At 38.9% G+C, this 25,106-nt stretch overlaps 1 protein-coding gene across 1 annotated transcript in view; it reads left to right on the top strand.

The window, feature by feature from the left end:
* The window catches only part of LOC103253679 (TBC1 domain family member 22A-like), an 87,271-nt gene that overhangs the window by 1,626 nt on the left and 60,539 nt on the right, over positions 1 to 25,106 (top strand). The gene's annotated exons all lie outside the window — the stretch shown is intronic.

Below are 25,106 nucleotides of genomic sequence, written 5' to 3'. Positions count from 1 at the left end.
AATCCACTCACCTCGGCCTCCCAAAGCGTGGGATTACAGGCTGAGCCACTGAGCCCAGCCTCAACATGTTTTAAGGTTTCGAAAACTCAGCTAACAGAAAGATCTACTTTTTCCATGGATAGAAAATAAATATTAAAGGATGGCTTTACTTGTTAGCAGTAGCATTTAAATTTCAAACCGATTTTAATTTGTCTTCATGTGACCCTTCCTGACTTGATGTTTGTTAGTTTTTAGGAGATTGTGTTTCTAGCTTTTTCAGTTTGTAGTCTGCTGATTCCCATCATTGTTGCAATCTGGAGAGATTAAGTTTACTCGAGGATTATCCTCTGAGGATGAGAACATATCTGTTTAGTGGATTTTATTGCAACCCCTCTCACACTTTGTTTCCATTTATGATTTCATAGGAGGTCGTTTCATTGCTAAGCAACTAATGAGAACTGCCGCTGCTCACTCCCTAATCATCTCTTAAGTAGGGGAGAGGCCACTCCTGAGAGTGCTTGCCTTTCTGCTTCTTACTCCCTCATTTGACAGATAATGAAAGTGCTCTTAATGATCCTAGAACAGTAGGACCTCTGTCAGTAGACTTCACAGTTGTTAATTGAAAGAAGAAGTTCAACTGAGATGTGATTAGAGAATTGATATTCCATGTTAAATAGACCATTTAATTAATGTGGTAAATAAGTTTGTCTTAACTACTTTACCACCAACTTAGGTTGTAAGACCCAAGCGATTCTTAATGCATTTGCCTGATTATCAGCAAGACAGGACAAAGGGACGTGACCATGCTGTTAATTGTCCAGGAGAAAGGAAAATGGGAGAAAATAGAGTTTGGTTCTGCAAGTGGTGTCTTTAGATGTTCTCAAAGACACTCTCCTTGCCTTCCTGTAGCCAGGTTCCATCACACAAACACATGCACACACCACACATAACACAGCCATGCATTGTACAGTGTTACTTTGGAACATCTGTGTAAAATGCACCATTTATTTCTCTCAGTTGGCTATTAAGTGGACATTTTAGGTTTTTGGGTCCTGAATTTGGTGCATTAGTTGGTCCTTTTAGATCTTGTTTACCAGGCTTGGAGAATGTCCATTAGGACAGTCCAAGTCCATCTTTCATTACATTGTAAAGAAACATTTGTTTAACTTGCGTGGCATGCTGTCTGGCTTCCTTCTGGGCCTGGAGTTTTGTCGTTCACACAGACTTCATAAGCACCCTCCCTGTTGCTGGGTCTGGTGCAGAACAGTGAGATGTTCAATTCAGCAAGTATTGACTGAGAATCTCCTTGGCCTTCTGCTGTGGTAGGGACACAGGTAAACCAGGAAAACCTGGTTCCTCCCCTCTTGGAGCTTGTGGTTACAATTGGGAAGGCTGATTTTAGGCAAGTAATTAGAAAGCTTAGTTAAAGCAATTAACATTCACATTGTCTAGATGAAACATGGGGTGCTATGATAACCTATTACAGCTTAGGGGGTCAGAGGAGGCTTCCTGGACTTGATGACGTTTAAGCCACATTTAGTGGGATGAGGAGGACCTAGGTTGAGGCTGGGCATGCAGAGAGAGCAACAGGAGTGCTGGGGAGGAAGAGGGAGAATGACCTGGGCTGGGGGTGCTGGTGAGTCACAGGAAGAACTTGGGACCATATCTCAGGAATATGCAAAACCACCACCTGACCTGATCTGGTTCTCATCTTTGTTCATTCCCTCTGGCTGCACCATGGAGAAGAGATTCGAAGGTGTCTGGGAAGTACATAGACCAGGGATCCACTGGGCATAACTTACTGGCAGAAGCACTGGTGCTCTAGAAAGGCTGTTCTGGTTTACTAAACTCTTACTTCACTGGGTCTTTAAGCAAGTAAACCTCAGATGCTGTTTATCAAAGATCTTTAAGATATGCTTGTTCCTTCAGAGGGTAAAATTTAGTAATGGGATTCTGTGTTTTCAATACCTGAGTACTCTCTAGTCCTTTGGCCTCAGAATTCAGGCCATCACATGACTGCTCATGGAGTGCAGATGGCCTGGGGCATTAGCCTGCATGTGCACCATCTCCTGAGAGCTGCAGTTGGCCTGGTTCAGGGTAAACTTGTGCTGTGATTTGCATTTTCCTCTTTCTTTGAAGTTGAAACACAGGAAATAATTCCAGTTAATTGAAGGTATAAGGAATTCTCTGGGTATGGTATTTCTCCAGGGGCCCTCAGACAGATCTGCAGGTCTGAGTGGGAGCTGTGGATTTTCTGGGGGTGTGTATTTGACGTGTGCCCAGTCTTCCAAGACTCTGCAGCTCCTGGTGCACTGCATGTTCCTGCTGTTTCCATGGGAAGAGGGAAGCCAGGAGTGTGGCACTGGTGACTGTAATAGGAGACAACTGCTCCTAAACAGCAGTGGCATATCCTGTCTCTCAGTGGGAGTCCCTGACTCTGCACATGCTGGCACTTAGAGCCCTTTCAGTGCCATGTTCTTTGACTTGGAAGAAAGGATGTAAGAAGTGAACAATTATTTGAGGTTAGCACACAGGGTCTAGTCTGGAGGACCTCGGCTTGTCCAAATAGATTAACTGCTTTATCACACGGAAGGAGATGCTTATCTTCAGCTGGAGGCTGGCTGATCAGAGTCAGAGAAACAATTTGTGTGTGTGTGGGGGGGGTAGCAAAGTTCGACGTCTTGTGGAGGAGTGCTCAGAGGTAAGTCAGAGTCCCATGGATCTCTGCAGGTGCCAGAACACCACTGGCATGAGACAGGAATATATACCACATAGCCCAGGTTGCCTTGTGGAGCCCTTACGCCACTGGAGAAATGCAGTTTGGTTCTTCTGTTGAAGGATGCAGAATCCACAAATTCAAGGTTAACATATGCATGTACACATGTGCATACACATGCACACAGACATATGTACATACACACATATACCCTCCCTCAACACACACATACACACTCCTCTCTAGTGCTAGCCACAACCTCTCTGAGTAAGTGTGAAGCAGATCTGTGACTGACCTTTGTTTGAATGGCACCCACCAGTGTTGGTCAGACCTTGGAGGTGCCTGTCATTGGTAAGAGGGCAAGAGACCTTTCATGACCTTAGGGATAAGGTTAGCAGGTTACAAAACACGTCAAGACAGTGAAGTCTAGTAAACACATTCAATTAGGCATCAGTGAAGCTTGGGGAGAAAAATCCAACCAGTGAAGGTGTTGTAATGGGTGGGTGTAATTTGCTCAGAGTAATTGATCATGGAAACTTTCTCTATTCCAGGAAGGTTTAGGAATTCATGAATTTCAGAGGTTGAAGTCTTAGGAAATGTGTAAGAAGCTATAATCACAAAAACAATGAATTTGGTGAAGCTTGAATATGCCCATTCCAATTCAGAGCCATGCAGGGGTGCTTGTTCTTACAGACTGTGTCCTTGACCTACATGCTAATCAGAATGTGTAGGAGACTCCATTCAGCACACTCATTAGAGACATGTATTTGGCTAGGAACAGGCATGTGACACATTTTTGAGTTTCAACTTTCGGAAGTGAGAGGAAGCAGAAGGTATGTACTACTTTGGAGTTAGTTCAGGTCATTGAGGAAGCCAGGTTTAGGATAAGGATAATATAGGATCCATGCCATCTCAGAGTTTATAATAGGAATGAGGAAGAATACTGGGTATAGAGAGACCCAGTAGGGCATGGAAGAAGGCCCAAACCAGAGGCAAAAGGAAACAGGAGACTCACTGAAGGGGGTCAGGGCCTGAGAGGAGGGCCTAGTCTGAGAGATGTTGAAGAGGCCAACATAGAGGGGTGCTGAGGTGGATCAGTGCAGTCAGAGAGTGAATGAGAAGGAAAAGTCCAAAGTGCCTCTCAGGTTCCTGGCTGCATGGGGGATATGGGGCCATTTTCCAAGAAAGAGCATAGAGTAGAAAGAGCAGGTTTAGGAGGTGAGATGGTAGGTCTGATTTAATACATGTTGAGCTTGCTTTGTCTGTGGTGAGTCATCTGTGCTAAAGGTCAGTTAGGAAATTGTTAGCCTTTAAGTGGCCTCTGAGCATGAATGGTCTGGACATGCTTATCTAGGGAGAGTGTAGAATGGTTCATCCCAGAGTTCTGTGGATTGCTGATATTTTAGGGATCTCTGAGGTATAATTGTGTTTGAGTCAAGGAACTGGTAGTGGTTGCTGTCCCATAGATGTCTGGAGGTTGAGAGTTCAGGAGGCTTCATTGTCATCAGGGACTCTGTGTGAAAGTTGCATCTCTGGGGCCCGACTGCCTGGGTTCAGATCCAGGTGCCGCTCCCCCCTTATGAGCTGTAGACAGCCTTGGGCACATTAGTGATCCCCTCATGATCACGGGAAATGGAGATCTTGATGGCACCAATCTCTTGGGTTGCTGTCAGCAGAGTGGGGTAAAAAGAAAAACTTACAGCCATGTGTGAAATGCATTAAGTGTCCAGTGTGTGTCACTGTTGGTGTGATGATCATCCTGCTGTATCTCTGTCATCATCTTAACCTATGACTTTCCTCCTATGAAATGGCGGCTGTACCTCTTTTGGGTCCATGTAATAGGTATGGCGAGAGGGAGATGGTGAAGGGTGCAGGGCCGAGGCCAGAGAGGTGTGTCAGCTGAGTGTATCTGCTTTCAGCTTTCCTGGGATTCCACTCAGCACCTTTCCCTCATTGGGCACCACCCGTTCCTATCCTGCCAACCAAAAGGGGGCCTGGAAAGGATAAAGATATAGAGAGAGGATGCAAAAAAGAAGGCGAATGTGATGTGTTGAGGTAGCCAAGCAAAGTATGTGCCCCTAGGAGAGCAATGGGGGGCCGTGGGAAGGAAGCAGGGAAGAAGTGGCTTCATTGGTAGGAAAAAGGCCAGGCATGATGTGTCATAGAAATCAAGGGAGGGGACAACATCAAGAAGGAGGGAATGGCCAATAGAGCCCAATGCCACAGAGATGCAGGAAAATTGGTCAAAGGGTTTAACAATGTGGGTGTCACTGGTGACCTGCCCAAAACAAGGTGAAGAATGGTGGTCAGGAAACTGTCACATCAGAAATGGGGGTAGGGATTTTTCTATGCTACTAAGAGGTTGGACTATATGGGCCACAACCTCTAGCGACCTTTTTATTATGGAAAATTTCAAACATAAAGTCAACAAAATGGACCCCACCCTGTCGTTTGACTTCAAAAGCTGCCAGCAGTTTCTTCTGACTTTCTATTTCTTCAACCATTCTCAGCCCTTTCTTCTATCCCTTCACCCACTCTCAACTGCCACCCAATTGTCATTATCACTGCATTTTAAAAAATAGCTGTATTGAGGCATAACTTACATACCCTAACTTTTACCCTCTTAGAGTATAAAGTTCAAATGTTTTTTAGAATATTCACAGAGTAGTGCAATCATCAGCATAGTTTGATTTTAAAATATTTTCATTATCCCCCAAACAAATTCTGGACCTACTGGTGGCCACTTCCATCCTTTTTTTATCCCCTGTCGGCCCCAGGCAACCTCTAATCCACTCTCTGTATCTGTGGATATGCCTCTTCTGCACATTCCACATAAATGGAATCCTGCAGTAAGTGGCCTTTTGTGTCTGGCTTTTTTCACTTAGCATCATGTTTTCAAGGTTCATCTGTGGTGCAACATCTATCGTATTTCATTTCTTTTTGTAGCTGAATAAGAATCTATTATTGGATATAGCACATTTTATCCATTCATCAGGTGATGGACATTTGGGATGTCTCTACTTTTTGACTAATAGGAATAATGTTGCTGTGAGTATTATATACAAGCCTCTGTGTGTTTTCATTTATCTTGGGTATATACCTAGGAGTAGAATGCTGGGTCATATGGGAACTCTGTGTTTAACCTCTTGAGGACCTGCCAGACTATTTCTCCAGGTGGCAGCACCATCTTCCTTGCTTACCAGCAGTGTAGTAGGAACGGATGTTCCAGTTTGTTTACATCCTGGTCGACACTTGTCATAACCTTTTATGTCTTGTTTTATACTTTGTTGAAACCTCATATTAATTTAAGGATGTAAATTTAAGGATGTAATTTAAGGATGTCTCATAAACTGTGATAAAAACTCAGAGAAGGAAGAATGTTGACTTAGGATGTAGAAATCATATTGTTTGTAAAGAGAAATAAATAACCTCCTGCGTGATGCTGTTTTTCCCACAGCCAGCTCACCCGCAGTGTTGACAGCCTTTGTGCCCAGTGCCGAGTTCTCTCTTATAAAAGGGAACATTTACTACAACCTTTTATCCCCCTTAAAAATGGATGCACACAACTGAGGTTTTCTCCTGGGCTCAAGGCTGAACACTATCCCATCATTTTAATAATCTTTCGGCCAAGTCTTATGATAATTGCATGTTTCCTTTTTTAAAGGTTTATATGTGAAAGTAAAATTGACATATATCTCTGACGACTTTTGGAGACTGATTCCATTTTGGCTTGTTGTTGATATGTGCTGTTTTCTTTTTTCCTCGTGTGCTACTCCCTGGTAGATTATCTACTCCTAGAAGCCAGGGACTGTGTCTCACATGTGCCATGCATTGCTAAGAGGAGAAGTTCAGGATATACCTGTCGAATTGGATTCCTACAAAAAGTTTTTGTGTTTATGGTGCAATTAAAAAACATAGTTTTATAACTTTTTAATAGAATAGTGTAGAGATATTGGAAAGTCTAGACAAGTATGAAAAAGAAAGTTAAAGTATTTGACCATCCCTCTGTTGAGAAGAACATTTATTTATGCCTCTCTCCTCACTGTACAACCTGTTTTCTCATTAAGATCTTCTCTCCCAACCCAGACACCTTAAGAGGGTGGGGAGGTGTCTCCCTATTTTCTCCCTTCCCAAGAGAGGTGTAGCTGTCTGCTTGGGCAGCATCCTGGGCTCCACTTTGGTTCCTTGGGTTGGGACCATGGCATCAGCCATTCAGTTACCTCTGTGTGGTGAGCAGTCGTGAACCTGGGCCCTCTTCCATCTCTTGTTCTGCCCATGGCCAGGCCTCTGAGCGGACCTGGGCCTCTTCTCTGAGCTGCTAACCGGGAAGCTGAATTGACTGCAATTGTTTTTCTCTAGGCTATGTTGAGCATATGGGCCCCAGTGTCTAGATTTGGGGTGGGAGGAAGGAGGACTCACCATGAGCCATGAGCCTAAGCTGTGTTTTCCAACCTGTTCTTTGCATTGGGGTTCCAGGCACTTGCTCCTTCAGTGGTCACTTAGGCAACTGTGCCTGTCACGTACCCATCAGGCAGCCACACTACCACTTGTGGATAGTAGCTGTTTTGATATATTTCCTCTCAGTCTTTTTTCTGTGTATTTTATTTGTATAATTGAGAGCATATTATGTATAACTTTTTGTTTTATGTTTTTTTCTATTTGACCTTGTAATACAAGCATTTCCCTATATTATTAAGAAATCTTTGTAAAGCTTATATACCTTCTGCTCATAATAGTTTATTGAGATAATGTAGCATAATTCACGAAAGCATTCCACTGCTGTTGGATATTTTAGTTTTTCTTTCCTCTAGGCATGGTGTAATTTTTAAGTAAAGCCTGTACCTTTTAAACAGTGACTATCATATTTTTTTCAATAATGTTAAATTTGACTTTAAATTAAGAAGCATTATTTCATCACTTTGAATTGTACAATTTAGGCAGAGAATTGTATTTAGTTTAAATATTTTCAACACAGGAAAAACAGAGAAGTCCCCCCCCCCTTCCTTGATGTTTCTATGCTATTTAATTTAGAAACTAATTTTGACTGGGCACTTTAGATTGATAACTCAAGGTAAATGAATGTTGGTGGTGTTGCATGGGAGGAATGATGATGTTTACATTTTGGAAGGTGGGGAGTATTTTACAATGGATTCTCACCATCAGTATGTTTAAGCTCTAATCGATTTGATTTTCTGTCATTTTCTCTTAAAATAAGTTATTCTTGGAAGCAAATGTGGAAAAGGACTGGAATAAACAATACATTTACTTAAGAACATTAAGAATATTTATTTTTATACTCCTGTTTGCTTGAAGTAGAGGTTGTTCTTAAACATGTAGCTTTGTCCAGAGAGAACATTCTAGCATGCAGCTCCTGGAACTGAAACCCTGCTGGAGTCGTGATTAGTGTACAATTGGTAAGGCAGGTAAATCCCACAGCCAGTCTGGATGCATGAGAGAAATAGTGCAGAGAATCTGCCGTCAGCTGGATTTTAGCAGCACATTCATTATTTCTCCTGTTTCTGTTATCAGAGCATTAATAGGGCTTTGAGTGACAGTGAGGGAAGGAAGAGCTATTGCTGGTTTCTCATTGATAAGTTACTGCTCTCAAAATGATTTGTTTTAGTTTTCCTTGTTTGCATTTAAATTTAACTTCACTGTATTGTTTTTTCCATATGTTGTGTAAACTGAACCTGCTGCTAAGTACAAACTCTGCTTGGCTTCCTTGAGTGTTCCTCACAGCTAAGGTGCTTTTGTGGGCGATAGTTAATCTCACAAATGTTGAAGGTAAAAAAACCAAAGCATCTCAGCATAACAGGTTTTCTGTGGAAGTTCTAGTCCCACATGAGGGAAGCAAAGAGCAGAGAGTTCTGGGGATGCTGGAAGGTACAATGGTAGAGTGGAGGCTGCTGGCTCTGTAGCCCCTGTAGTGACAATACAGGTGCCATGTCCTTGCAAAGCCTGTGACTCATATGTATTCATATTTTCTATTTAAAAACATTTTGAAAATAATCAGGATAATGGACCTACTGTTAAAAAATTGGAAAATTTAATAACAGTATAGCTCCACATCCCAGAAGCTGTCACTAGAACGTTTGGCTAATTTTTTTCTGACCTTTTTGTCTATGGACTCTTTTACCTATTAGCAATTATTTTAATATTATGAGTGCACATTTCAGTATTGCATTTTGCTTAATATATGAGCATTTTTGTAATGGCATTCAACATTTTAAAAATGCGTTTTTAAAAAGTTGCAACATACTACTTTCAATAATGAGTAGAAAAGCTAGACAGATCAATAAGAAATTAGAAGATTGAACAACACTGAAAACCAGATCTAATAAACATGCCCAGAACCCTGCACCTAACAGTAGTAGAATACATGTTCTTTTCAAGTGCTCATGGAACATTCTCTAGGATAGACCTTATATTGGACCATCAAACAAGCCTCAATACATATGAAAGGTTAGAATTCATACAAAGTGTATTCTTTGACCACAGTGACATTATAAGTTAGAAACCAGTGACAGAAGAAAATATGAAGAAATCAACAAGTTTATAGAAATTTTAGAACATACCCTAAATAACTAATGGACCAAAGAAGAAATTACAAGGGAAATTAGAAATTACTGTGAATTGAAGAAAATGAAAACACTATACCAAAACTTGTGAGATATAGCTAAAGCAGTGCTCCAAGAGAAACTTATAAACAGTTATAACTGATTATATTAAAAAAGATCTCAAATAATTTTCCACTTTCAGAAACTACAAAAAGAAGAGCAAACTAAAGCCAAAACAAACAAAAGGGAGAACATAATGAAGACTAGATCAGAAATAAATAAAATAGAATAGAACAGTTGAGAAAACAAAGCCAAAGTTGGTTCTTTGAAAATATATATTAAACCAATGACAAACTTTTAGTTATACTGACATACAGAGAGAGAGAGGAGTGAGAGAAAACTCAAATTACTAACATCATGAGTAATTTTAGAGCTATATAGCATTAAGGAAATACCTTGAACAACTCTATAGACTAGGTAACATAGATTAAATGGAGAAATTCTTAGACACAAATTTCCAGAACTGACTGTGATAATTAATTTTGTGCCAATTTGGCTAGGCGATGGTACCCAGTTGTTTGGTCAAACATTAGTCTAGATGTTGCTGTGAAGATGTATTCTAGAAGTGATTCACATTTCTTTTTATTTATTTATTTATTTTAAAGATGTGGGGTACAATTCAGGGTAGGTATACAAATGTTCATTATGCAGGTTCCTTTGTTGATGAGATGTACCCCTCCCTCCCCAGCAATTCCCCTATCCCCGGCAGTTTCCCACTACTGCCAATACCTTTCTTATAGTATTATGATAATTGTTCAAGGTCTGCTTATGAGTGAGAACATATGGTACTCTGTTCTTTGTTTCTGTGATAGATCACTGAGTATTAGACACTAAATCCATCTAAGTTGCCGCAAAGTCCATTTGTTTTTCCTTTATGGCTGCATATTATTCCATTGTGTATATCTATCACATTTTTTTAATCCAGTCCAGCTTTGATGGGCAGCATGGTTGGTTCCATGTTTTTGCTATTGTGAGTAGAGCTGCAACAAACATATGTGTGCAGGTATCTTTTTTGTAGAATTATTTGAATTCCTCTGGGTATATTTCCAATAGGGGAATTGCTGGGTCATATGGAAGGTCAATTTCTAGTTCTTTCAGAAATCACCACGTTGTCTTCCAAAGAGGTTGTACTAGCTTGCATTCCCACCAGCAGTGAAGAAGCATTCCTATTTTTCTGTGTCCTCGCCAGCATTTGTTGTTTGTTTTATTAATGATGATCATTCTTACTGGGGTTAGGTGGTATCTCAGTGTGGTTTTGATTTGCATTTCTCTGATGATTAGTGAGGCTGAGCACTTTTTCATGTGTCTATTGGCTGCCCGTATATCTTCTTTTGAGAAGTGTCTATTCATGTCATTTGCCCACTTTTTAATGGGACTGTTTGTTTTTTTCCTCTCAGCGTACTTGAGTTCCTTGTAGATTCTAGATGTTAGGCATACAATTGGCAAATATTTTTTCCCATTCTTTGGGCTGTCTCCCTGCTCTCTTGATGGTTTCTTTTGCTTTGCAGAAGCTCATCAGTTTGTCTATCTTATTTCTTATGGTATGGGCATTTAGGGTTTTGATCAGGAAATGGTGTCCCCTGCATTTTCTAAGATTCTTATAATTTGAGGTTTTATGTTTAGGTTTTTGATCCATTTAGAGTTAATTTTTGTGTTGGTGATAGATAGGGGTCCTGTTTCTATCTTCTGCATGTGATCAGCCAGTTTTTCCAGCACCATTTACTGAATAGGTTCTCCTCTCCCCACTGGTTGTTGTTGGAGGCTTTATCAAAAATGAGTTGGTTGAGAAATTGAAGTTTTGCTCCTGGAATCTCTGTCCTGTTCCATTGGTCTGTATGCCTGTTGTTGTACCAATACCTGGCTGTTTTGATTACTGTAACCTTATAGCAAAATTTGAAGTCTGGAAGTGTAATACCTCCTGCTTTTTTTCTTTTGCTAAGGATTATTTTGGCTATTTGTGGTTGTTTATGTTTCCATATGAATTTCTGTATTGTCATTTCCAGGTCTGAGAAGAATGATGTTGGTAATTTAATGGGTATTGTGTTGAATCTGTATATTGCCTTTGGTAGGATGGGCATTTTAACAATGTTGATTCTTCCTATCCATGAGCATGGAAAATTTTCCATTTGTTTGTGTCTTCTTGGTTTTCTTTGAGCAATATTTTGTAGTTCTCATTGTAAAGGTCTTTCATTTTATCAAATGCTTTTTCTGCATCTAATGATATAATCATGTGATTCTTGTTTTTACATCTATTGATGTATGTAATTATATTTATGGTCTTGTGAATGTTGAACCAGCCCTGCATCCTGGCGATGAAGCCTACTTGGTGGTGGATGATTTTTGAGATGTGTTTTGGATCCGATTTGCTAGAATCTTGTTGAGGATATTTGCATCTATGTTCATAAGGGATATTGGCCTGTAGTTCCCAGTTTTGGTTGGCTCTTTACCCGGTTTGGGTATCAGTGTGATGTTAGCTTCGTAAAATGATTTGGGGAGAATTCCATCTTTCTCAATTGCCTGGAATACTTTCAGAAGGATTGGTGTGATTCACATTTATATTGGCAGACTTTGAGTAAGGTAGATTACACTTTATGGTGTGAGTGGACTTCCTTATCTAATCAATTGGAGGACTTGAGAGTGAAGACAGGTTTCTTGAAGCAGAAATTCTCCTCAAGACTTCAACATCTGAGTTTCCAGCTTGCTGGCTTGTACTATATGTTTCAGACTTGCCAGATTTTACAATTGTGTGAACTAGTTTCTTAAAATAATTCTCTGAGATTGAATTAATGATGAACTACTTTAACTTGATAATTAATTTTAATTCATAGCTTAAATAATGTTAATAATTATTCTTAATTAATATTAATTATTGAGTTAGTAATTTAAAAATCTTTTTAAAATTTGTATTTTAAAGATGTGGAGTACAATTCAGGGTTAGGTATACAAATGGTCATTGTATAGGTAAAGTTTGGGTTTCACTTTGGTTTCCAGTAAAAAATTCTTATAAAGAAAAGCCTAGGGCTAGATTACTTAACAAAAGAATTCTACCAAACATTTAACAAAGATTAACACTACTCCTTCACAAACTCTTCCAAAAATAGAAGAGGAGAGAATGTTTTCCACTTCTTTCAATGAGGTACATGTTATCCTGAGATCAAAATCAGATGAAGACTTCACAAGGAAAGAAAATATGAGGATACATGGAAAAACCCTCAGCAAAGTCCTAGGAAACTGAATCTATCAGCATATTAAAAAGATTAGGCAAAAAAAAAAAAAAATAAATAAAAAAGAAGATTAGGCATCATGACAAATGGAATTTATTTTAGGAATGTAGGGCATTGTTCAATATTTGAAAATCAATCAGTGTAATATACTGTATTAACAGGATAGAGGACAAAATTATGATCATCTCATTTGATGCAGAGAAAGCATTTGACAAAAATCCAACACCTTTTCATGATCAAAACATTCAACAAACTAGAAGGGAACTTCCTCCCTAATAAAGACTTCCACGAAAAAAATCTATGACTAATATGCTTAATGGGAATGAGAAATGTTTTTCCCCTAAGATCAGGAGCAAGATATGAATATCTACTTTCTCCACTTCTACTTAACATTGTATTGTATTCTAGATAAGAAATTTACTCAAGAAAATGAAACAAAATTCATTTAGAATGGAAACAAAACTACTTCTATTTGTGGATCACCTGATCCTGTATATGTTACAACCTGACCAGGTCCTTATGCTTTGCTGCCCAGACAAACCAAGGCTGATGCAGCTGTTACAGCAGAGAAAGAGTTTAATATCTCAGAGCAGTTGAGTGAGGAGGACAGGAGATATTCTCAAATTTGCCTCCCCAAAATTCAGAGACTAGGAGTTTTAAAGGAAATTTGACAGGTAGGGAACTAGGGCCTGCTGATTGATTGGTTGAAGATGATGTCATGGGAGATGTCTAAACTGTCTTCATGGTTTTATAATAAAGAGGCTATCTATAGAGCTAGTCCTGTGTCCGTCAGCTACTGACCCCTGGTATATGAGAGGTGGGGTCCCTGGAGACTAGAGCCGATTGAGTCCTTCAGCCAATCAAATTTTGAGATGCCATCAAGGAGATCTGTGGTATCTTAGGTTCATTGTTTAAGGGGAAATATGTTTATCAGCCTCATGGGCAGCTTTCCACCTACCCGGGAGTCAGGGCATGAAGATAATCAATCCCTCTTTATTGAATTGAAAGCAAATTTAGAAACAACACATTTGTTAGTTTCTAACCATAGCTGTACCTTTGCAGAGCTCAGGTCTCTTCTACAGTTTTTACTACATGGCCCTATGTTAAATTTATATAGGCAATTTCATATATAGAAAGTTCTAAGGAATCCACTACAAAACTATGAAAGCTTATTGACAACTTCAGAAAAGTTATGGGATATAAGATCAAGATACAGAAATCAGTTATAGTTCTATATGCTTGCAGTGAAAAACTTAATAACGAAATTACAAACATCCATTTAGCCTTAAAATGAATAAAATACATAAGTATAAATTTAACAAGAGAAATGCAAGACTTGCACTCTGAAAACTACAAGACATTGTTGAAAGAAATTAAAGGACATCTAAATAAATGGAAAGACATCCCATGTTCATGAATTGGAAGACTAATGTTGTTAAGATGGCAGTCCTCCCCAAATTGATAGAAAGATTCAATACAATCTTTTGTAAAAACCTAGCTGGCTTAGCAGAAATTGACAAGCTTATTTTAAAATTCATATGGAAATTTAAGGGACCCAGAATAACCATAACAACCTTGAAAAAGAAGGGCAAAGATTAGGACTCACATGTTCAGTTATCAAAATTTATTAAAAGATGTCAGTAATCGAGACAGTGTCATAAGGACATTTGAATAGGTATGTAGATTAGTGGAATAGAATTGAGAGTCCAAAGTAAACTTCACATTTATGGTCAATTGATTTTTGACAAGCATGCCAAGAAAAATCAATGAGGAAGTTGTTCTTTTCAACAGACAATCCTGTAACAGCTATTAAATATCAATGGGCAAAATAATAAAGTTCCACCCTTTCCTCTCCCTATACACAAAACCTGAATGTAAGAGCTGAAGCCTTAAAACTTCTTTATGAAAATATAGGAATAAATTTTAATGGTCTTGAGTTAGGCCATGGTTTCTTAGATATGATACCAAAAGCAAAGTGACAAAAGAAAAAAAAATAAATTGGACTTTATCAAAAGAAAATTTTTGTGTTGTAAAAACAATGCTCTTAAGAAAGTGAAAAGACATCCCATAGAATGGGAGAAAATATTTGCAAATTATATATATGAAAAGATACTTGTGTCTAGTATATACAAAGAATTCATACAACTCAGTAACAAGACAATCTAATTAAAATATGGGCAAAAAATATGGCAAAGTATTTAAAGTAGACATTTAACCAGAAAAAATATATAAATGACCAATAAGCACATGAAAAGATGCTTAACATCATTAATCATTACGGAATACAAATCAGAAACCATACTGTGGTACCACTTCACACCCACTAGAATGACTGCTATAAAAAAAAGGACCAATAATAAATGTTGACAATGATGTGGAAAATTAGAAGATGGGGAGCATGGGGATTGACTGTTAACGGGTACGGAATTTATTTTGAGGAGGGACAGAATGTTCTAAAACTAGATTGTGGTGGTGATTGCCCAATTTAGTAAATATACTAGAAAAACCACTTTAAATGACTGAGTTATGTGGTATATGAATTGTATCTCAATAAAACAATTTTAAAAAGAAAGTAGAGGCCCACTATTCTACTGTAAGGAGATATCATAACTTGTCAATTTCCTAGTGACTAATGTGTAGTTTCTGCTTTTTACTGTTACTGATAATACATATAGTATCAGTAAATAAATCCCTGATTGAATTCTGGATTTTTTTTGGAAACATTCTTAGAAGAATCATTACTGGATCAACAGCTATGAGTATTTTTTTTTTTTGAGTTGGAGTCTCACTTTGTCACCCAGACTAGAGTGCAGTGGCATGCTCCTGGCCACCACTCCCTCGACCTTCTGGGCTCCAGTGATCCTTCCGCCTCAGCCTTCCAAGTACTCGGAACTACAGGTGTGCGCTACCATGCCCAGTTAATTTTTTATTTATTTATTGTAGAGACGAGGTCTCGCCAGGTTGTTCAGTTAGGTCTCGAACCAGCGGGGCTCAGGCAATCCAGTAGCCTCGGCCTCCCAAAGTGCTGGGATTATAGGCTGAGCCACCGAGCCCGAACGAGTATTTTAAGTCTTGATAATGTTTGCTAGGTTGTTACCAGAAAGTTGTTTGAATATATATTCTCACCAGCCATGTGAGAGATTGCCACCTTACTCTAAGTCTTCGATTGGCTTGAGACAGGACATGTGTCTGTGTCTATGTGCTTACAGATGTATTTTATCTATTTGTAGATACTTTAAGATTCACCTGTGAGACTATTCCAACATGGGCCAGAGCTCAATGATGCTAACTGATTCAGCAGAATTAATTGAAGAGCCAGGAGCAATTAATATACTCCCCAGTTTTGATATTTGAGTTTTCAACCTAAAGGTACCTTATTAAACTAGCCTAATTAGAAAGGGTATGTGTGTGTATGTGTAAAACAGTCACTGGATTGGAACCTGGAGACTGCAGTTCTTGTGACTGATGTGCTAGTGTGGCAGAAGCAAACATTTGATCAACAGTCCCTCTTGACTTGGTATGCGGGTGACTATTCACACAGAACTCTTTGCTCATCAGCCCCCATGGCGTGTGTCACCCATTGGGAAGGCAGCAGCAGAAGGGTCAGTTTGGGCAGTTTTGTGGAAATGCAGTGCGTGAGTTTCTAACGTATTTTCATGAGGAGAAAGATGTTAGTATTCTTTATAAGCCATGAAGCAATGCCTATATATCATAAGCTCCCCAAACAGAAAAGCTACCCTTTCTTTGGCTTTGGGCCTATTTCTGGGACCTTGCTTTTCGTTATCTTGATCCCATGGGTCCTCCTGACTTCCTTCCCCAATGAGACCACACATGTTTGCAGTCTGTTTTGACGTTAGCAATGTGACAGTTGTGGTGAAGCATTTTATGTTGATTTATATTGTTATAGTACATGACATGTATAGAGTACCCACCCTGGGCCAAGTGCTGTATGAGCATGGTGGTGGGTGGGTTGGGTTACGATTTAAAATGAGATTGAAGGTAGTCAAAACTGTCCTCAAAATCTATTAAGTCACTAGGACTTGGGAACTCTGATATGAAAAAAATCTAAGAATTAATGTAAGAATTCTAAGAATTAATCCATTTTGTTTCTCCTTTCATTTAAATCCTGGCTTCCCTTTCTTTGGAGTAAAAGCCATATCTAGTTTGAATGACAAGGGATTATGGAGATAAAGAAGGGCCTCTCTTTTTTCCCCACCTTCCTACCTTACATGAATTCACCAAAGCTATGCTTACAGTTTAATTAACTTTAGTGTATATCTCTTTTAATTCTCACAGCAGCCTTCTAAAGTAGGTATTACTGCCCTTAGTAGAAGAAGGGATGTAGAGTGGTTAAGTGACTTGTTAAAACCCTACAGTTTCAGATCCAGAACTCCAGTCTCTCCTGTTTCACCCTGGACTGCAGGCACCTTCGTAAGCTGCTGTCTTAGAGCTTGCCATGGCATTACTTGATCATGTGGTTTTGATGCCTGCAGCTGATAGTTAAATCAAAGGATTTGTGTATCCAATTTATAGTTTAATGACACACTGTCAAAATTCTTACTCATTTGAATATGGTCCTCAAGGCTGCAATGTTGGGATTTTTATTCTTGTTAATTTGGACCCTTCAAAATTATTTTCTTTAGAGAACAAGTTCTATTTTCATTCAATTGAAATGCAGTTTCATATATTTTTCCCAACTCACTTTTTAAAAGCTGTTTCCTTTTATTTCCTGTTTTAAAATTGTAGTCATTGTTGAAGTGGTTCTGGCTCTAACAGCAAACAAACAAATACATTAGAGGCATCCTCTTACTTTTTACCCCCTTAATATAAATGCCACATAATTTAATATCCAGAAACTTCAGTAATTAAATCCAGCACCTTTGAAAACTTTTAAGAGTAAATTCATCCAACAGTTTAAAGGTCAGCAGAGGGTGAGGGCTTTATGCTAGGAGTGCTTGCAGTGTTGGTGTTTACACCCTTGACAAAATCTTGAGTGCTATGGATCCTCTCCCCAGGGCCATTCCTGGTCCCACACTTACTGTTTCAGGAATTTCATGGACTCTATTTCCTAGACCTGGATTTAGAACCCCCGTGTGATAATTAAAGCCTTACTGAGGAGTGTGGTCAAGATGATCTGAAGGAACTTAATTCTGAGGTGTAGTTTTATCCATTCTTCGCTGCTGTTATGCACTATTTTTATCTTGTCCATAAAAATTTCACTGGATTTTAAAAAATTGATGGCATTTAGTTATGAGCTCCTGCTGATATATTCTGTGATCTGTCACAGAATTTGTATTTCCAATTCAATGTTTTAACTTGGGGGAAAAAAAATCTCTGCTTGCAAATTGATTAATTGTTAAGGAATGCCTTATTTCTGATGTTAAAAATTTCTTTACTGACTCATGTATGCCACCATTTGTGAGTTAATAGAAAATGAAAGTGCTCTGCTAGTCAAAGTGAGAATTTATCAGTGAAAATAACTATGACTATGATGAGTTCTCAGTGTCAGACACTGTGCTAAGTGTTTAGTTACAGTATCACATGTAATCATGCCACACCTTCAGGATGGGCGTACTACCCCACTTTACCATTGTGATTCCCTCGAGGTTGCCAGTCAAGGCCGTGGTATGGTAGGTCTGCTGACCCTAGAATTCATGCTTTCTTTGCTACAGTTTGCCACCTCAAAGAGAAAAGCAAGGAAAAGACCAGTTAAGAATTCCATATGACCCCACAATCCCCCTACTGGGAATATACCCTGAAGAACTCAAATCACTCTATGAAAAAGATACCTGCACACGTATGTTTATCGCAGCATTGTTCACAATAGCAAGAACCTGGAATCAACCATGCTATCCATCAAAAGAGGACTGGATTAAAAAAATGTGGTACATATACATGATGGACTACTACGCAGCTATAAAAAAGAACAAAATCATGAATTTTGTAGCAACCTGGATGGAACTAGACTCTATAATACTGAGTGATCTTTCACAGCAACAAAGATCTGAATATCACATGTTCTCACTCATAAGTGGACCTTGAACATCTAGCACAATACTATAAGAAAAGGATTGACAGTGTTGGGACTCTATGGGGATGGTTAGGGAGGGCAAGGGTGGTGGGATTAACGGTAGTCAATATCTGTCTGGGGATGGGGGGACATCCCATATCAACAAGGGTGCCTGAACGATGCATATTTGTATACCTAATCCTTAACTGTACCCCACAATTTTAAAATAAAAAATATGTTTTTTTTTAAAAAAAGATTCAGATGTGTTGTTTTCTGCTTGTTCATATTTTTGCAATATTCGTCCTTGTATTTCTGCATTCATATTCATAAGTGATACTGGTTTGTAGGGTTTCTGGTGGAGTATTGTTGTCCTCAGGTTTTGATATAAATGTTATGCATGCTTCATAAAAGTTACCAGGGAGTTTCCTCATTTGCACAACCCCCTCGCATTCTCTTCTTCCCATGTAGTTTTCGGCCCATCTTGGAGCCTTGTGAGGGGAAGGGGAGATGACAGGCAGAGGTTTTTCTTTCTCACTGGCAGTTATTTTGAGACCTGGGCATCTCTGTTTTCAGGCTCTGTGGAGGACATGACTTTAGTATAGTTTGATATTTCCCTCTTATCGTTCTATAATGTTTGCGAGGAAATGTTGGGAGATAGGTGTTTTGGTAGCTGCTATCATTTTTTGCACCTGCATTTCCTCCCTCCAGAAATTTTGTATTTCCTGCCTAAGACCTATCAACCATCCTTTCCTATCTTTGAGCTGTTAGTATCCATCACCAGTTCTAGCAAGTAGTATTTTTTCAGGACCATTTTTTCCAATGAAACAAAAGTTTATCCAATTGCAGAATACACTCTGAGCAGAGAGCAGAGGACAGTCAGGTGCAATTCCCAGGATGGCAAGTAGGCTTTTCATTCATTCCTCAGCAAAAGTAGAGGCTTCTCCATGCCCAGGATTTTTAGGAGGGCTTGGAAATAGTGGACACCATGGAAACTAATCTAGGTATATGGAGGTTCTGCTCTCAGATAGGGCTTTCTTTGGCCAAACCAGTTGTAGAAAAGCAACTTAGTCTCTGAGGGAGTATGAGGAAAGTCATCTTCCCCTCCTGAGTCTCTGTCACCTTTGTCCGTTTCTGCACAGGGATGTGATTTAATTTTGACCTCAGAGGCCGGAGAGATGGCTGGAAAGTTTTGCAGGGAGAGGCATGCCCAGATGTATCTACTGTCCAGCAGTACTCTGTGCTTTGATGCACATGTTCTCTATCTGTGCTGCCTAGCGTGAGTGTTGACCACCAGCCCTATGGCTCTTGAGCAAGAGAGATATGACTAGCATGACTGAAGAGCTAAATTTTTAATTCTTTTTCATTTTAACTTACTTCAAATTAAATAGCCACATGGCTGTTGGCTACATGGCTGAGCTCTGGTCTTGGGAAGCACAACTTTAGAGGAAACGAGACTGGCCAGAGACCCAGTGCTGGCTGCTAAGTGAGATGAAGCCTGGTGGGGTGGGGCATGAGCCAGGCTGAGTTCAGGTTCTACAGCCAAGTGGTCTTCTATAGCATTTAGGCTTTTTGCAGCTGATGAAACTAGACCTCTACTGGCATTCATGAGAGTTACGTGTTTACCAGAAGTGGAGAAACTCAAGTGTAGCTATAGAGATCTGGGCTTCAGAACTCAGAAATGTGAGTTAGATTCTTGGTTTTGGTGCCAGGCTGTGTGGTATGCATGAACCACCTAACCTTTCTGAGAAGGATAACCTCTTCTGTCAGGTGGGAGTCTTAAGTATTCTGGAAGAGTGATAAGAAAATTAGAGACTCCAGTGCACAGTTGGCTCTCAGCTGTACCCTGGAACCTCCTGTTATTTGCCAGAGAGAACAGGAATCTTCCAACATTTTCTGAATTTTATATACTACTCTTTGGAAAGCTTAGTCTCTACTGGGACTCACTTCACAAGAGAGCACAAGGACTATGCCAGTGTGTTCCCTCATCAGCCATGATGAAGACTAAGTCATGAAAACCAAGACACTGTCACTCTCTAACCCCGGGACGCATCACAACCCTTCCATTAGAGGTTGACTCTATACTTTGTTTCTCTCTCGTTCTCGGTAGTCAAGGTGATGTAGTGTGGACCAACCTTACTCAGCATATCCTTGGGTATAGATGTCATCCTCAAACCCAAGAACTTTTCATTGTGGGAAGGGAGCACCTCATGTGAAATACAGACTGTTCATCCTTCTCCTGTCCAGGGGGCTTTATCAGGCTTCTTGGAGGATCATCCCACGTGGCTACAAGGTTTTCATAAGACCAGCACACCTAGTGAAGGGAGAGGGTAGGAAGGGAGGAGGTGCTATCTTCTTTGGAAAGCTATTTGACTTCATGGTTAGAGGTTTGGTTGTTCCATTTCTCTTGTTTTTCTGGTTAACTGGGGGAGTTATGGTTAAAGTGCTAGATGTGCTAGAGTCCCTCAGAGTTTCTGATCCTGAAGATTTTCAACGCCAATATGCTATTTTTCAGGTATAGCAGTCATTGTTCTGACCGTCCAGCAGTAAAACCATCGTTACATTTTAAAAGTAGACTTAATGAAAGTACAGGTAAAGTTATCTCTGATGTCAGCCAATCAGAGCAGACAGAGAAAAACACTGATACTTTTTCTCCTGTAGTTTATATTTAGAGGACTGGGGCAAATCATCTGTATTTAAGCAATTAGAAATTTTGGGTTGAAATCCAAGGCTCTAAAGAATAGCAAGACAAAATAGAAATTCTTGTTAAAGTTAAAAAGTGAATGAAAAAAATCCTTTAATTACTTCTGGTTTATGTAGTTTGCAGAGTAAATTTAGGTTAGCACACCCCACCCCCACCCCATGGTACTACTGTATTGGCAGTTTGAAAATACAGAGATAGAAACCATGAAGCTTCAGAAAAGTTTTTGGAAAATGATCAATCATTAAGTGGTTTAAAAGTTCAAACTCTGGATAACTTATCTCACCCTCTCCCTTTTCCATAATCTAGAAGCAGCTTGAAGATGGTACACTTCTCCTGGGCAGCTGTGCTGTTCTGTGGCCTGGGAACCAGCTTGACTCTTTTTCCCCCTTCTGTCTTGGTTCCCTTTCCTCAAAGATGCTCATGCCTTCATTGTTTGCCATGGGCTATCTCCTGGGTCTCTCTCTCCTCTGAACTCTGAAGCATCGTGCTTATATAACTGTTTTCTGTCACTTTATCATTGTCAGCATTGGATTATTCTCTTCCCATTAACTTTTGAGCTGATGCCAGGGCTTGGGCATCTCATCCTAAGCACTGATCTACCTTAGTGGAGAATTCATGAAAATGGCTGCCATTTATTAGGTGCCAGACATGTGCCGGTCACCTTAATGTCCAGCATTCTTTCTTTGAGTTGTTCCCTTACTTGTGTTGACAGCAGGGACTTGTGAACTCTCCTATGTGGTCAGATGATGCCTAAGAGGCTAAGCATGGTTAGACAGTGTGCCCAAGGTAGTGCAGCAGGTAGGTCCCACTTGGGTCAGACTCTGCTAGGGTCTATGGGTTCCAGCACAGCCTCCCTGGTGAGGAGCTTTCAAGAGTCCTCCAAAAACAACTCAGAGTAAACAGGCAGCACTTCAAACAGTGCAGAGTATATCTCTTTAATGAACGCTCACTCACTGTGGCCCTCGGGCCAGGGCAGGCATTCAGATCCTCCTTTGATGACCTCTATTACCAAACAACTTTTCTGGACAGCTGAACAAGCAGAGCGTGAGACAGGCTTGTGGTAATTATGGATCTTTCTGTCGGATTCTGGACAAGGGCTGTCAGTTAGCCACTCGGGCACTGCAATGGATCCCTGAACAAAAGAATAAAATGTGGGAGCCTCGCTCCGCGTGGACACACTAACCCAGTAGAGCAGAAAGTTACTCTTGAGTATTTACCGACCCGGCAAGAGAATATGTTATTCACCCTGCTCCTCACAAGCCTCTCTGACCTGGCCTAAATAGCTTTTAAGTTTTAAACTCAAAGTAAAAACAAAATTACTTCGCAAAAAGCAAACTAACAAAAATTAACTAGTTAGCCTAGTCTTGGAGAATGTTTTAACATTTTTTTTGGAAGCTCTTTAAATATAGAGTCATACTTCAGGTTAATATTTTATAGCTCACAAACATAATGTTTAGCTTTTTGGGGGGAAGAGGAGCAAATAGGGTTCTTCTATGGTCTCATGGAAAGGGTTGAGGGAGTTTATTCAGGCCACAGGCATGTTTTGTGTTTTTCTTCTGTTTTGAGGAAAGGCATTAATTCTATATATTCTCAGTGTCCATTTGACCCAAGTTTGGCTTTTGAGTTTCCTATTTGAACATTTCAAAGTATTTATAAGGATTGATATTTATGGCTTTTATTCTGTTCTTCATAGAACAAGGGGAAAAAATCTACTTAATTTTGAAAAATAAGATAAAATCCATTCTAGCTTGCAGCTGCCACAGGTACCCATTGGACCTGCTATAAATCTGGGATATACAGTTATGAGCCACATAATTATGTTTTGGTCAATGTTAGACTGCATATATGACAGTGGTCCCGTAAGGTTATAAAGGAACTGAAAAATTCCTGTCAGCTACCAACATTGTAGCCATCATAATGCCCGTAGCATAATGCATTACTCATGTATTTGTGGCGATGCTGGTGTAATGAAGCCTAATGTGCTATCAGTCGTATAAAAGTATACACATACAATTATTTATAGTACATAATACTTGGTAATGATAATGAATGGCTGTGTTACTGGTTTATGTATTTAGTATACTTTACTTTTTATTGCTATTTTAGAATATACTCCTTCCACTTATTAAAAAAATTGTAAAACAACCTCAGGCAGGTTGTTCAGGAGGTATTCCAGGAGAAGGCATTGTTATCATAGGAGATGAAAACTCCATGTGCGTTATCCATGCGTGTTATTACCCTCAAAGACCTTCCAGTGGGACAAGATGTAGAGGTGAAACATGGTGATACTGATGATCTTAAACCTGTAGGCCTAGGCTAATTTGTGCGTTTGTGTCTTAGTTTTTTTTTTAAGTTGAAAAGTTAAAAAAAAATTTAACATAGAGAAAAGTATATAGAATAAGGATATAAAGAAAGAAAATATTTTTGTACAGATGTATAATGTTTTCAGTTTTCAGCTAAGTATTATTACAAAAGAGTCAAAAAGTTTTTAAAAAGTAAAAAGTTTATAAGCTAGAAAACTCACAGTAAGCTTAGGTTAACTTATTATTGAGGAAAGAAAAAATTTAAATAAATTTAGTGTATCCTAAGTTTACAATGTTTATAAAATCTGTAATAGTGTACAGTAATGTCCTAGGCCTTCACATTCAATTACCACTTAATAAATCACCCATAACAAATTCCAGTTCCACAAACTTTCATTCATGGTAAGTGCCCTAGAAGGCGTGCCATTTTAAAACTTTTATACTGTATTTTTATTGTACCTTTTCTATGATGAAATAGCCTAATGCACATTTCTCAGAGCATGTCTCTGTTATTAAGTGAAGCATAACTATATTATAGATCTTAATGATATTTTTTTCTATGTCAGGATGCATTTTGCTGTTGTATCTTTCTAGTTGTTATTTTATCATGACTCATCAGTTATTCCTAACAATGGTAAAAAATAGACTAATATAATAATAGGATGGAAGAGTAAGAGGTGGCATTAATAATTATGTTATAATGAAATAAACCATATCTTTTATATGATCCTGGAGTTTTCTTACTCTGTTGCCCAAATGATTGTATTATCTTTCAAGAGGTTATAAAAAAATCTGGAGATACCATTTTTGAAGTCTTTTTTTTTTTTTTTAAGCTTTCATTGAATACAGAGAATTTGGAATTTTTTATTTTCCACTTCTAATGGCAATGACAGGAAAATTGGCAGAGGAAAGCCTTTCACCATTATTAAATGAATCAGAAGATGAATGCAGACAGACTGAGAGCAGCTCTCTAGAGGTTAATGATGATGGTAAAATTGATCATATAAGCAAATTCTCAGACCCTGTGTCTTCAGTTGAAGATATCTTAGGTGAATTTTCTCAAAATCAAGCATCACTGAGTGAATAATATTTTGAGGACATGAAGGAAATATGGTTTCTCCTTCAATTAGTCCTTCAACGAGATGGGCTTCATCATACAGTATTTTATAACAAGATTGTGGACCATCCCTTTTTGTTAAAAAGATATGTGATAGTATTTTACTTTTATGATGTTTGTGGATCAAACTTGATACAGTTAGCAAATGGATAAATGCTGAAAGCTGGTGTTTATTTAAAACATGATTGGAAGGAAATAGAGGTAGACATGAAATTATCCTTTGATTTGATTATTCTAATTGATGTCCATAAATCTAAAAAATGAAAATTCTTTGCAGTTATGGAGCAAAGGAGATTACTATCCTTAACAAAATTATATGCCATTAAAATTTTCAAAAGTATTATGTTTTGACATTGCAAATATAAGAAAAATAACTGGAAGTAATGATAAGCTAAAGCCTACTAGAGATATATTTGAAATTTAGGATCTTAATTGCATT

This window comes from Carlito syrichta, unplaced genomic scaffold, assembly GCF_000164805.1.
Source record: "Carlito syrichta isolate Samal-C Ts95f unplaced genomic scaffold, Tarsius_syrichta-2.0.1 Scaffold246138, whole genome shotgun sequence".
Taxonomy (NCBI): Eukaryota; Metazoa; Chordata; class Mammalia; order Primates; family Tarsiidae; genus Carlito; species Carlito syrichta.
This window is presented reverse-complemented; position numbering and strand designations above follow the sequence as displayed.